We start from the raw sequence: 14,551 nt of genomic DNA on the forward strand, positions 1-14,551 counted from the left end.
ATCTGAAGTACTTGACTTGGAAGGTGGTTTTCTTGGTGGCAGTTACTTCAGCTCGTAGAATCAGTGAGCTTCAGACCTTGGTAGTGCATGCACCTTATATCAAGTTTCATCACAACAGAGTACTCCTCCGCACACACCCTAAGTTCTTGCCTAAGGTGGTGTTGGAGTTCCATCTGAACCAGTCAATTGTATTGCCAACATTCTTTCCCCGTCCTCATACCCGCCCTGGCGAAAGCAGTTTGCACATCTTGGACTGCAAGAGAGCATTGGCCTTTTACGTGGAGCGGACAAAGCCCTTTAGACAGTGTATATTATCATCATAGCTAAGAGCTTTGGTTCAAGGCCTAACTTTGGTTCAGGATCTAAAAATGACAGAGAAGCTTACAGGCCTGTAACTCTAATTTGAACTCTAGAGTTACTGTAAAGCTCCTGAGCTGTTGGGACACCTTCATGCAGCAAAATGAGGAAGAGGCTTGGGTGCAAAAACCTCAAAAAACAGGATGGTGCGGTCTACCAACAGGGCAGAGTCAGTTACACCCAGGAAGATATGGTAAAAATGTAGAACTGAGTGGTCTCGCAAGAAGATGACCAAGCTTTCCGAGCGATGCTAAAAAAAGCCAAGTACGTACAGTAAAATTCCGAGAAATATTAGCTGTCACTAAGATATTGACCACAATATTAACACCTCCCCCTTGTTGTTTATTTGCTTTTTGATTTAACTGAGCGGGAACACGCAACGGGCGGGAAGACAGCTGCACCTGCGCGGTGCGCGCTGCACGCGCACCAGAAGACTCTGGAAACATTATTTTATATTTTGCTTGCAAAATAGCTGTCCGATTCCCGGGCCGACGCGGACGTCGACCCACATGTGAGATCAGCCTGCTATCCTCGGAGAATACCTGCTACAGGTATGTATCTTCACTTTACCGCCACGGCCGTGGGTTGGGCGCTCTGCTCATTCTCCTATGGACCAATAGGAGGCGGGATCATTTGGCCCTCTTCTTAAATTGTTGTGCACTCTCCGCGGAGGATGAGACAAGAGAACCTGCCCTGCAGTGCCCATGCTTACAGAGAGAGAGAGAGAGAGAGATCACTATTTTACCAAGCACCAGCGGGCCGCAGCCTGGACAACTGGGATGGGAACACTGCAGCAACAGCAGAGAGAGAGCAGTGCGATCTGTGTCTGTGAGTGCTGAAGGGGCCAGGGAAAGGATGGCGGGCGGACTGCAAGCAAGGGGACTCTCAGACTTTGGGGCTGTAATCTGCCTGTGGTGGCTGAGTGAAGCAGTTAAAAAAAAAAATCCTTGCATGCTGCCTGTGCAGCTGGAGCAGAGCCTGAGCTGTCAAAACAAAACAAAAAACTTGCTGGTGGAGTGGAACATTTGCTGGGGTGCTGTTGTGAGCCTGAGGGTCAGAGCAGGGGGAGCTGTTAAAAAAAAGTTTGCTGTGTGTGTGGGCGGCTTGGAGAAGTCAGGGGTTATTTAAAGAAAAAAATGCTGATGTGCCTGAGGGACTGAGGGAGAGAAGAAGCAAGCCGGGAACTGTTAAAAAGAAAAAAAGAAGTTTGGGCAAAAGGTAAAAAACGGATATAGTGGGATCCTCCCGGATTCAATTAAAAGCACCTTTAAAAGTTCATGTTTTCTTTGCCTAGTCATTTAGATAGGGTTGTTTTACATATATCCACCAAAAAAAATTGTTTTTAAGACTGTTGATATATTCAACACTGAAGATTATTCTCCTAGACCCTCGTATTTGTGTAGCAATCTTGTCCTCCTTAAAAGTTGCGAGGCCCCATTGTGCAACGGTCATGTTACGTCACAGGGAGCATGACTTAGTGGGATCTAGCGATCTTGAGGTAATAAAAGTTTAGTGATAGAAGGAGCGCGTCTTTGTTTTGACGGCCGCCGCTGCTTTCAGTATGCAGCGATCACTAGCCATAACCCAGCGCTGCGGTTCTCTATTCTCCTCTTTCCGTGGCGAATCTTCAAGGAGGTTAAACCAAGGAGGTGTAATAGACTGGAGTGGAAGTGAGCCTATCTAGTCCACTGTAAGCAAGGAAGCCATTTGGTTAATCTCTGTTTCCACTCCCCCCCCCCCACCGCGCAGCCATCATTGGCGTTCACTCAAAACACAGCAAGCAAACCTATGAGCTGCTGCATCCACGTTGTCGTTCTTTATTGTTTGTCCATCTGTAATAAGTCTAACACTGTTTTTGTTGGACTTTGTTTTTGTTTTGCCTTGCAAGGTGGAGGAGAAAAGACAGAACTGAATATCACTAAAACAACTTCAAAATTATTGTAGCTAGTAGAAACAGCAATTATAAATTCTGTAGTTTGTGCTCATTTTTCTTCTCTGTTATTCTATACAATTCAGATGGCCACATTTCAGTAAGAATATCCTGCTTCCTGATAGTTTCATCTTAACTGTTGTAGTAATCGGCTTGGGAAGCCTGGTGTTTATAAAGACGATGGAATATATTGAAATTAAATGGAATTAGAATTAAACTCTCCTTTCATTGGGGCACATGGAATCACATACTGTATTCATCTGTTTTATATAAGTTTACATTTTAGATATACAAATGGATTATTCTGTTTTGAACAAGTTTCAGGGGCAAGTGGTTTTATAAGTCCAAATAAAAATATATATTTTGTTTCATCTCTTTTGTTTAAACATAACTACATGGGCTAGAAGCCCCTAATGCAGTCCATTGGTTTTCTTATATTTTGTTCTTATGATGACTTATACTATGCCAAAAAAAAAAACAGAGATAAGAGTTGAGGTTAAATGAGGGGACATGGGATAAGCTTATCAAGTTGAAGCCAGTCCCGCTGCAGCAGCCATCTCCATTTGTCAAAAACAATATCAAAGTAGATTTGCATTCTCTCTTGTTAGGGGGTGGAGGGGTGGGAGTGGGAAGATGTAAGTGCAGTTGTTGGGGCTGGTGGAATTTTCCATGGTCTGTGAAGGGGGGGGGGGGGGTTATTTTCCAAAATACATTTGTCAGTACTCCAGAAGCTGCTTTGTTATTTCCAGTGCTCTATTGTGGTTTTCATTGGAGCGCTAGATGCCTGCTGTTTTCTTCATGATGACAATAAACATAGTTCTCTATAAAAATACTTGCAAAAGTTTTAATGCTTATGTGTCATTATTTTTTAAATTTGACAGAAATGTCATTTATTTTAAGGCTTCCCCTATAAAGTTTTAAATCAGCAAAACAGCATTAAAAATTATTGTACCTGCTAGACACAGCAACTCTCTTTGCATATGCCCAAAACTTTCTGGAAGGGCTGCTTACACCTAGATCCAGCTGTATTAATTGTCTGAGGGGCAGCATACACCTCAATTCAGCTGTTTCTTATCAGAACGGCAGAATACACCAGGATCCTGGTGTATTTTCGATCTGAAGGGATGAATACACTAGGATCCTAAAGTATTTTCGATCAGAAGAGATGAATACACCAGGATCCTGGTGTATTTTTGATCCAAAGGGATGAATACACCAGGATCCTGGTGTATTTTCGATCAGTAGGCAGGCAGCAGACACGAGAGTAATCCAGGTTGTCATGCTCCCAGGCTTTAAACAAACAGTCACGAACTCTGGAACAACGTGAGCCCTTGGCCTACTGTCATCAAGCGGCAGCAGGAGGCAAAATCCCCCATGCAGTACTGGACATAATTCAGGATGCACTTGGCTTGGCTGGAACTAAATGTTGGGACGGACTTGGCTTGGCTGGAATCGGATTCAGGAACAAACTTGGCTTGGCTGGAACTGGATGCTGGAACGGACTTGGCTTGACAGGAGCAGGATTCAGGATACTGGAATGAACTTGGCAGGAACAGGATTCAGGATGCTCAAGCAGGATTCAGGATTTTCAAACAAGCTTGGCAGGATTCAGGATACTGGAACAGGATTCAGGATTTCCAAACAAGCTTGGCAAGAACAGAAGCTAAAAGTAAATAGGGCAGACAAGCAGGAAGGGGACTGGAGCTGAAGATAAACAACAGATCTAAGGCACAAGCTAAGGCAGAGGGGACTAGAACAAGAAAAGCAGACTAGGCAGGACACAAAGCTGACCCACACAGACAAACAACAGAACTATGGCTGAAGGCTGAACCTAGCACACAAACAGACCAAGAAGAACAGAAGCAAAAGTGCACACAGGCACCCTAAACAAGGAATCAAGACAGAAGTGCCCACAGGCACACAGACTAGAACAAGGCAGAAGTGCTTCACTGCACACGGACTAACCTGGAGGTCTTTGGCATTGCAAAGGCACTGAATGAAAGTGCCCTACTTCCTTATAAACAGGACAGAGGCAGGAAATACACAGAACCCAAAGTGAGGCTTGAAACACACAGGAAAGAAACCCTACAGACAGTAGCCAGCACAGCAGCTGACTATCTGGACATAAGGTGAGTCAGAGAGGGATCACGACCACAATTGTGACACAGGTACAGGCAAGGTCAGGAGGCAGGCAGCAGACACGAGAGTAATCCAGGTACAGCATAGGAAGGAGGCAGGCAGCAGACACAAGAGTAATCCAGGTACTGGCAGAGTCAGTAACGAACAAAGTAGAGGAGAATCACACTACTGAGCAAGTAACACCTACCAAAGTAGAAGCAAGGAGTCTAGGGACAGCTCAACTGATAAAGTGCTGGCGTCTGACATCAGCAGGGAGAAGGGGCACAGCCATAGGACAAGAGCAGGGGAAGGAGGAACCGGAAGACCAATAGGAGAAAAGCAAGGGAAGCCAGGCAGAGGAAGAGCAGACCCAGGTGGGTGGAAGCAAAGCAATCAGCCTGGAAGCCAAGCAGAGAGAGAGCAGAGCTAGGTGCATGGAAGCAAAGCAATAAAGGAGCCTGCAACCAGAGAAGAACCACACACACATGGCTCAGGGCTGTGCCAGTCAAGTGTGCGTGTCGACTGGACCCTGCGCAGCCCGAGGATGCCGCTTGCGTTGAGGTAGGGGAGATGACATGCATTCATCCCTTCTGGTGGAAAATAGACCAGGATCCTGGTGTATGCGGCCCTTCTGATCCCTCCTCAAAGTGCCCTCCGCTCCCACCCCCCCCCCCACCCCCACTCTCTCCTCAATCACTAGCTGACTACTTCCGCGACAAGGTACAGAAGATCAACCTCGAATTCACTACCAAGCCACCTCCTCCTCTTCACCCTTTAACCCACTCCCTCAACCAACCAACCCAGGCCTCCTTCTCCTCTTTTCCTGATATCACCGAGGAGGAAACCGCCCACCTTCTTTCCTCCTCGAAATGCACCACCTGTTCCTCTGATCCCATCCCCAGCAACTTACTAAACACCATCTCTCCTACTGTCACCCCCCCCCCCCTTCTGTCATATCCTCAACCGCTCTCTCTCCACTGCAACTGTCACACCACTTCTCAAAAAACCATCACTAGACCCCAGGGGCGTATCTGGAATCCGGCGGTAGGGGGGGCCAGAGCCAGAGAGGGGGGGCACATTTTTGCCTCCCTCCCCCCCCCCCCGCCGCCGCCGCCTCTCTCCACCCCCTCCCCGCCGTCAACCCTCCCCCGTTGCTTACTTTTGCTGGCAGGGGGCCCCAACCCCCGCCAGCCGAGGTCCGACCCGCAATCTCCATATTTCGTCTTCCTCCGTGGCCATGTGCTTCAAGGAAGTAACGCTGCAGTGCTGATTGGTTGAATCCAGTTCGGCGTCATTAAGTTGAACACAGTCGGCGAGAGGGGGGATCCCTGTGGGACTCCGCATTCAGGTTTCCATGTGGCTGAAGTAGTTGAGTTGGATGTCACTTGGTATGATCGTGTGGTTAGGAATCCCTTGAACCAATTGAGAACGTTACCTCCAATTCCGAAGTACTCAAGGATATGTAGTAGTATTCCATGATCAACCATGTCAAAAGCGCTTGACATGTCAAATTGTAGGAGTAGTATGTTTTTTCCAGTTGCAATCATTTGTTTGAATTTAGTCATAAGTGTAACTAGTACTGTTTCAGTGCTGTGGTTAGACCGAAATCCTAAAGTCTGTAATGACCTGTTCCTTGCCAAATCCAAAGGTCACTACTCCATCCTCATCCGCCTCGACCTATCCGCCACTTTTGACACTGTCAATCATAATTTACTTCTTGCTGCACTATCCTCATTTGGGTTCCAGGGCTCTGTCCTCTCCTGGTTCTCCTCTTATCTCTCCCACCATACCTTCCTCCACACCCATCCCACTCTCTGTTGGAGTTCCTCAGGGATCTGTCCTTGGACCCCTTCTTTTTTCAATCTACACCTCTTCCCTGGGCTCGCTGATCTCATCTCATGGTTTCCAATATCATCTTTATGCTGACGACACCCAGCTTTATCTCTCCACACCAGACATCACTGCGGAAACCCAGGCCAAAGTATCAGCCTGCTTATCCAACATTGCTGCCTGGATGTCCAACCGCCACCTGAAACTGAACATGACCAAGACCGAGCTCATTATCTTTCCACCCAAACCCACTTCTCCTCTCCCTCCACTCTCTATATCAGTCGACAACACCCTCATCCTCCCCGTCTCATCTGCCTGCAACCTCGGAGTCATCTTCGACTCCTCCCTCTCTTTCTCTGCCCATATCCAGCAGACAGCCAAGACCTGTCGCTTCTTTCTCTATAACATCAGCAAAATTTGCCCCTTCCTCTCCGAGCACACCAACCGAACTCTCATCCACTCTCTCATCACCTCTCGCCTTGACTACTGCAACCTACTCCTCACTGGCCTCCTACTTAACCAGCTATCCCCCCTTCAATCCGTTCAGAACTCTGCTGCCCGTCTTATCTTCCGCCTAGACCGATATGCTCATATCACCTCTCTCCTTAAGTCACTTCACTGGCTTCCGATCAGGTACCGCATACAGTTCAAGCTTCTCTTACTAACCTACAAATGCACTCAATCTGCAGCCCCTCATTACTTCTCTACCCTCATCTCCCCTTATGCTCCTACCCGTAACCTCTGCTCACAGGACAAATCCCTCCTCTCAGTACCCTTCTCCACCACTGCCAACTCCAGGCTCCGCCCTTTCTGCCTCACCTCACCCTATGCTTGAAATAAACTCCTTGAGCCCATACGCCAAGCCCCCTCCCTGCCCATCAAAGTCGCTTTCGGCACCTAACCATTGTACCTCTATCCAGGAAATCTAGACTGCCCCCAATTTGATTGTCCTTTAGAGTGTAAGCTCCTTTGAGCAGGGACTGTCCTTCTTTGTTAAATTGTACAGCGCTATGTAACCCTGGTAGCGCTTTAGAAATGTTAAATAGTAGTAGTAGTAAATACACCAGGATCATGGATCCGGTTCTTATGCTGATCCTGAAACACAGCTCAATCTAGGTGTATGCTGCCCCTCAGACAATGAATACAGCTGGATTTAGGTGTAAGCAGCCCTTCCAGAAAGTTTTGGACATATGCAAAGAGAGTTTCTGCTGTGTCTAGCAGGTACAATAATTTTTAATGCTGTTTTGCTGATTTGAAATGTTATGTTATATGTTCATAGGGGAAGCTTTAAAATAAATGACATTTTTGTCAAATTTTAAAAAATGACACACAAAGAGGGGGATAATCGAACGGGGACGACCATCTCTAAGGGTGCCCATCTCTGAGGACGTCCCCGTGAAGGGGTGGGGCATCCCGTATTATTGAAACAAGATGGGCGTCCATCTTTCATTTCGATAATATGGTCAGGGACGCCCAAATCTCAACATTTAGGTCGACCTAAGAGATGGTCAACCTAAATGTTGAGATGGTCGACCTTAGAGATGAGCGACCTCGGTTTTCGCTGATAATAGAAACCGAGGACGCCCATCTCAAAAATGATCAAATCCAAGGCATTTGGTCATGGGAGGAGCCAGCATTCGTAGTGCACTGGTCCCCCTCACATGCCAGGACACCAACCGGGCACCCTAGGGGGCACTGCAGTGGACTTCAGAAATTGCTCCCAGGGGCATAGCTCCCTTACCTTGGGTGCTGAGCCCCCCAAAACCCACTCCCCTCAACTGTACAACACTACCATAGCCCTTATGGGTGAAAGGGGGCACCTACATGTCGGTACAGTAGGTTTCTGGTGGGTTTTGGAGGGCTCATATTTAGCACCACAAGTGTAACAGGTGGGGGGGGATGGGCCTGGGTCCACCTGCGTTAAGTGCACTGCACCCACTAAAAACTGCTCCAGGGACCTGCACACTGCTGTGATGGAGCTGGGTATGACATTTGAGGCTGGCATAGAGGCTGGAAAAAATGTTTTTAAATTTTATTTTGGGTGGGAGGGGATTGGTGACCACTGGGGGAGTAAGGGAAGGTCATCCCCAATTCCCTCCGGTGGTCATCTGGTCAGTTCAGGCACCTTTTCCAGGCTTGGTCATGAAAAAAAAGGGACCAAGTAAAGTCAGCCAAATGCTTTTCAGGGATGCCCTTCTTTTTTCCATTATCGGCCGAGGACGACCATCTCTTAAGCATGCCCCAGTCCCACCTTCGCTACGCCTCCGACACGCCCCTGTGAACTTTGGTCATCCCCGCGACGTACTGCAGTTGAGGGCTCCCAAAATCGGCTTTCGATTATGCCGATTTGGGCAACTCTGAGAGAAAGACGCCCATCTCCCGATTTGTGTCGAAAGATGGGCGCCCTTCTCTTTCGAAAATCCGAGTCCAGACAGATCGGATAGCTGACATTGTTCTACAAGCTGACAATCTGGAGATTATTTTGAATGACTCACCTACTGCAAGTGACTCGCCAGATGCTGCTCCCGACATACCACAGGAGGACTGTTCTTCCACTTCCAGTCCTGATCTACCCCATCCATACAGGTTGACTGACATCCACCAGAAGGAGGATGCTTACACCATCTCCGTCCAGATAGCTGACATCCAATCACTTCAGTCCACTTTGCTGTTGCCTAGCAATGTTTCCTTCATCAGTGACACTCTGTATTACCGCCTTCGCAAGTCTGTCCAACTTCCCTTCAGTAAGTGTTCCTCCACTTCCGAGCAGGTACCTGGACAAGGTGCCAAGCCGCTTGTGGGAACGTCCTCCCCCTCCCTCCTCCACTCTCTCTTGCTCCTCCTCCTGCTATCCGCGGGAGACATTAACCCTAATCCAGGTCCCCCTCATCTGTCCCCGTCCCATCCACGCGGACGCTCCCGGGACGTCTCCAATCTTGTCTCTATTCCCCTCCTCCCCCCTTCTTCCCTCCCCTTCTCTTGCGCCTTGTGGAATGCCCACTCAGTCTGCAACAAACTGCCCTTCACCCACGATCTCTTCATCTCCCACTCCCTTCAACTGCTCGCCCTAACCGAAACCTGGATCTCCCCGGACGACTCTGCCTCAGTCGCAGCCCTTTGCCATGGTGGTTACCTCTTCTCTCACACTCCCCGCCCAGCTGGCCGTGGTGGAGGTGTTGGGTTACTACTCTCACCCTCCTGTAGTTTCCAACCCCTCCTCCTACCGCAGTCTCACTGTTTCTCATCCTTTGAAGCCCACTCCATCCGACTATTCAACCCGCTACCACTCAGAGTGGCTGTCATCTACCGCCCCCCTGATAAATCCTTCTCTTCCTTCCTTACCGACTTCGATGCCTGGCTCTCTGTTTTTCTTGAACCCTCATCGCTGTCTCTCATTCTCGGAGACTACACTATACATGCTGATGACCCATCCGACCCTCACACTTCTAAGTTCCTCACCCTCACATCCTCCTTCAACCTCCAGCTGTGCTCTACCACCCCTACTCACCGTGACGGCCATTGCCTTGACCTCGTCCTCTCCTCTTCCGGCTCACCCTCCAATTTCCAAGCTTCAACTCTTCCTCTCTCTGATCACCATCTGATCACATTCACACTTCGTCACCCCCCCTCCGCCCCGCCCAACCTTAACCACCACCTCTAGGAATCTCCAGGCCATTGACCCCCTCACCTTATCCGCTAGTATCTCTAATCTCCTCCCATCCATCATATCCACCGAGACTGTCGACAAAGCGGTCTCCGCTTACAATGCCGCTCTCTCCTCTGCTCTGGACACCCTCGCACCTTCCACCTCCCGTCCCACAAAGCGTACTAATCCCCAGCCTTGGCTTACCCCTTGCATCCGTTACCTTCGCTCCTGCGCACGATCTGCTGAACGCCTCTGGAGGAAATCTCGTACTCATTCAGACTTCCTTCACTTTAAATTCATGCTTTCCTCCTTCCACTCCTCCTTATTCCTTGCAAAACAGGACTATTACACCCAATTGACCAGTTCTCTCAGCTCCAACCCACGTCGTCTCTTCGCCACCCTTAACTCCCTCCTCAAGGTGCCCCCCGCTCCCACTCCCCCCTCTCTCTCTCCTCAATCACTGGCTGATTACTTCCACGACAAAGTGCAAAAGATCAACCTTGAGTTCACTACCAAGCCATCACCCCCCCCCCCCCCCCCCTCTCCACCCATTAACCCTCTCCCTCAACCAACCAACCCAGGCCTCCTTCTCCTCCTTTCCTGAGATCACCGAGGATAAAACCTCCCGCCTTCTTTCCTCCTCGAAATGCACCACTTGCTCCTCCGATCCCATCCCCACCAACCTACTTAACACCATCTCCCATACTGTCACCCCCTCAATCTGTCGCATCCTTAACCTTTCTCTCTCCACTGCAACTGTCCCTGACACCTTCAAGCACGCCATAGTCACACCTCTCCTAAAAAAACCATCACTTGACCCTACCTGCCCCTCCAACTACTGCCCATCTCTCTCCTCCCCTTCCTCTCCAAAATACTTGAACGCGCCATCCACAGTCGCTGCATTGATTTTCTCTCCTCTCATGCCATCCTAGATCCACTTCAATCCGGCTTTCGCCCCCTACACTCGATAGAAACAGCTCTCTGCAACGACCTGCTCCTCGCCAAATCCAGAGGCCACTATTCCATCCTCATCCTCCTCGATCTATCCACTGCGTTTGACACTGTCAATCATGACTTACTTCTTGCCACATTGTCCTCTTTTGGGTTCCAAGGCTCTGTCCTCTCCTGGTTCTCCTCTTATCTCTCCCACCGCACCTTCAGAGTACACTCTCATGGATCCTCCTCCACTCCCATCCCACTATCTGTTGGAGTTCCCCAGGGATCTGTCCTTGGACCCCTTCTCTTCTCAATCTACACCTCCTCCCTAGGCTCACTGATCTCATCTCATGGTTTTCAGTATCATCTTTATGCTGATGACACCCAGCTATATCTCTCCACACCAGACATCACCACCGAGACCCAGGCCAAGGTATCGGCCTGCTTATCTGACATTGCTGCCTGGATGTCCAACCGCCACCTGAAACTAAACATGGCCAAAACCGAGCTCCTCGTCTTTCCACCAAAACCCACCTCTCCTCTTCCTCCACTCTCTATCTCATCCTCCCCGTCCCATCTGCCCGCAACCTCGGAGTCATCTTCGACTCCTCCCTCTCCTTCTCTGCCCATATCCAACAGACTGCCAAGACCTGTCGCTTCTTCCTCTTCAACATCAGCAAAATTCGCCCTTTCCTATCTGAGCACACCACACGAACTCTCGTCCAAGCTCTCATTACCTCTCGCCTTGACTACTGCAACTTGCTCCTCACCGGCCTCCCACTTAGCCATCTATCCCCCCTTCAATCCGTCCAGAACGCTGCTGCACGTCTTATATTCCGCCAGAACCGATATACTCACATCACCCCTCTCCTCAAGTCACTTCACTGGCTTCCGATCAGATACCGCATTCAATTCAAGATTCTCCTCCTTACCTACAAATGCACCCGGTCTACTGCTCCTCACTACCTCTCTACCCTCATCTCCCCCTATGTTCCCGCCCGTAACCTCCGCTCCCAGGATAAATCCCTCCTTTCAGTTCCCTTCTCCACCACTGCCAACTCCAGGCTCCGCTCATTCTGCCTTGCCTCACCCTATGCCTGGAACAATCTTCCTCAACCCCTATGCCAAGCCCCCTCCCTACCCATCTTCAAATCTCTGCTTAAAGCTCACCTCTTCAATGCTGCTTTCGGCACCTAACCTTCCGTGAAATATAGTATGCCCTATTAGTCGGACTCTACACTTGTCTTTGACTGGACACTTGTCTCTAGATTGTACACCTGTCTTTTAGACTGTAAGCTCCTTGAGCAGGGACTGTCCTTCTATGTTTGAATTGTACAGCGCTGCGTAACCCTGGTAGCGCTTTAGAAATGTTAAATAGTAGTAGTAGTAGTAATGTGCAGCGTCCCGTTGACTGTGGGACAGACGTCTTTCACCCACCACTTTTCTATTGTCAAAGGCCTACAGCAGCCCTTATGTCTGGGCTCCGATTGCCTTGTGAGATTGGGAGTCTATGTGGATCTGGTGAACCTTGTCTTGTGGAGTAGACTGGATGGCAGCCCAGTGGAATCTGAATCTACGCCTGTTAGCCTGAAGTCTGGACAGACCATACCCCAGGTCTGTGAAGTAGTTTGTGCTGAAGATGTGACCATTCCGGGAAGAGTCAGGGATTTTTCCATCAAGCTCAGTCTCGCACAGGGAAAGCGTCTGTTGGACAAAGTGGTGTTCTTCAATCTGCATTCTCATTCTAGGGACCTAGGGTTGTCTACTGGTGTTCTGCCATGTTTAGAGGTGACTGGTACTTCTTTTCACTTGTTGGTCACTAATCTGCAGTCAGATGAATAGTGGTGTCTGCAGGAGACCCTTTTGGATTTCTGGTGGGAGAGTCTTTTTCTGATGTCGAGGTAAGTTTGCCTATTATTGGCAGGCTGCCTTCCTCTTGAACAACTGCCAGGGGTGGGGGGAGGGGGAAGACAACTGAATGTCTGTTTACCTCTCCCAGAGGCCTCATATCTCTGGAGTTTGTTTGGCCTTATGATGCAACGTGTTCACAAGTGCAGTTGGAAGACGACTGTTTGATTTTGTCTAGGAGGATGTCTTTACCCCAGAAGTCTAGAGTGGTGAATTCTGTTGAAACTTCATCTCTGCAGGAGGAAATTGAAGAGCAAGTGGAAATTCCATCCAACTAGCCTTTCTCAGAGTTTGATGCTGAGGCAGCTTGGGCAGAGAAATTATATTTGTTAATTTGGGGTTTAAAAGTTTGGTTCAGTTCTGCAAGTGATGGAGGAATGCCATCTGGTTTCAATTGCTCAAGAATGTCTAGCTTTTGCTAGACTAGAGTTTAAAAGGTCAGAGAGAAGTAATTATTTACCACATCTGAAGGCCATTGGGCATAGTGGATAATCTCGAGGGATCAACAAGCAAACAGTGTTAGAAGATAGTTTTAAAAAGATTAGGCTAATGTTGGTTAGAAGAAAATAGAGTAGATTTAAATAATTCTAGATGAGTTAGATTTTGTCTTATAAGGAATTCTGATTTCTGCTTATTTTAGAATATGTTTTATTCTGTGTAATTAATAAGTTCTATTTCTATGAAGAATATCTTTTCAATTCAACTTTGTCTGACCTTTCAAGTGATATTTCTGCAAGTTTAAATAGATCATCTGGTTTGAATTATCCACAGTCCTAGCTAGGTGAAAGAGGTCAGGAAAAGTCAACTTTGTTCCTTGATGAATAGCTAAGTGTAGGACTGGTCCTGAAAGTAATAACAAACTATATCTGTGTGCTATTAAGCAAGATTGGCCCCTTGACCCCTTAATGAATGCCAGAACTCAGTTAGTATGAAGTTGATTGGGAAACTGATTATGTGAATAATAAAATGCCAAGAGATAGGTGCCACAATGTCTAGTGTGAGAGGCCCCAGGTCATAGGTCAGTTTAGGAAATATCAAACCTATGTAACTGATATTTTGGAGTAAATGTGTAAGTAATGATTAGTTCAAGGCAGGGTAATCAATCTATTCTTTACCATCTGGAAAGTAAGGGGGGCTAGAGGGGTTTAAAACTGTATATAACTGGGAGCAGAAGCAGCTTACATTGGAAGGAGAGAGCTAAGAAGAAGAGAAGGAGCTGAGACAGAAGCCATAAGATCCAGAGAGCTGAGAAAGAGAAGAAGAGACTTAGTGCTGATGTTCTACTTTGTTTGCTGGCAAATAAAGAAGATTTCTCCCTCATTCTGGTGTGTGCTGTTTGACTCCTGAAGTACCACAGATTCTGCTAACAATAGTGGTAATTCCTGCAACAATGCGATGGTGAAAGATCAAGTGGAACAGGCTGATGCGTGCACTACTGATACAAAGAAGATGCAGTTGACTGAGTTGCCGTACAAATACAAGGACCTTTTTGCTGTAGACTCGTATGATTGTGGGCTCACAGACCTGCATGTCACCAGAGTTCCTACGGAGCCAAATAGCAAGCCTGTCTTTGTGCGCCAGAATAAGATTCCATTGGCTTCCTACGAATCCGTGCAAGAGATTCTCAACACTTTGGAGGCCAGGGGCATCATTAGGCAATGCAACAGCACCTACAACTCCCTTCTGTGGCCCATTTTGAAAAAGAACAACAGCTGGAGAATCGCACTAGATTACTGTCAGCTGAATAAGTGAGTACCTTTGTCCAGGTGGCCTATGGCTCCTCTGGATCAGAATCTTGCTACCATCAAAGGGGCTAAGTATTTCAC

At 48.1% G+C, this 14,551-nt stretch overlaps 1 long non-coding RNA gene across 1 annotated transcript; it reads right to left on the reverse strand.

Moving 5' to 3' along the window:
• Positions 1-327: 327 nt before the first annotated feature.
• LOC115471674 lies at positions 328-12,133 on the reverse strand. The gene is made up of 3 exons (XR_003942393.1): positions 12,108-12,133; positions 10,118-10,120; positions 328-407 (listed from the first exon to the last, which is right to left on the reverse strand). It is a non-coding gene; the product is annotated as an uncharacterized LOC115471674 (long non-coding RNA).
• Between the last annotated feature and the right edge of the window lie 2,418 nt (positions 12,134-14,551).

The sequence above is a fragment of the Microcaecilia unicolor genome, chromosome 6 (assembly GCF_901765095.1).
Source record: "Microcaecilia unicolor chromosome 6, aMicUni1.1, whole genome shotgun sequence".
Classification (NCBI taxonomy): Eukaryota; Metazoa; Chordata; class Amphibia; order Gymnophiona; family Siphonopidae; genus Microcaecilia; species Microcaecilia unicolor.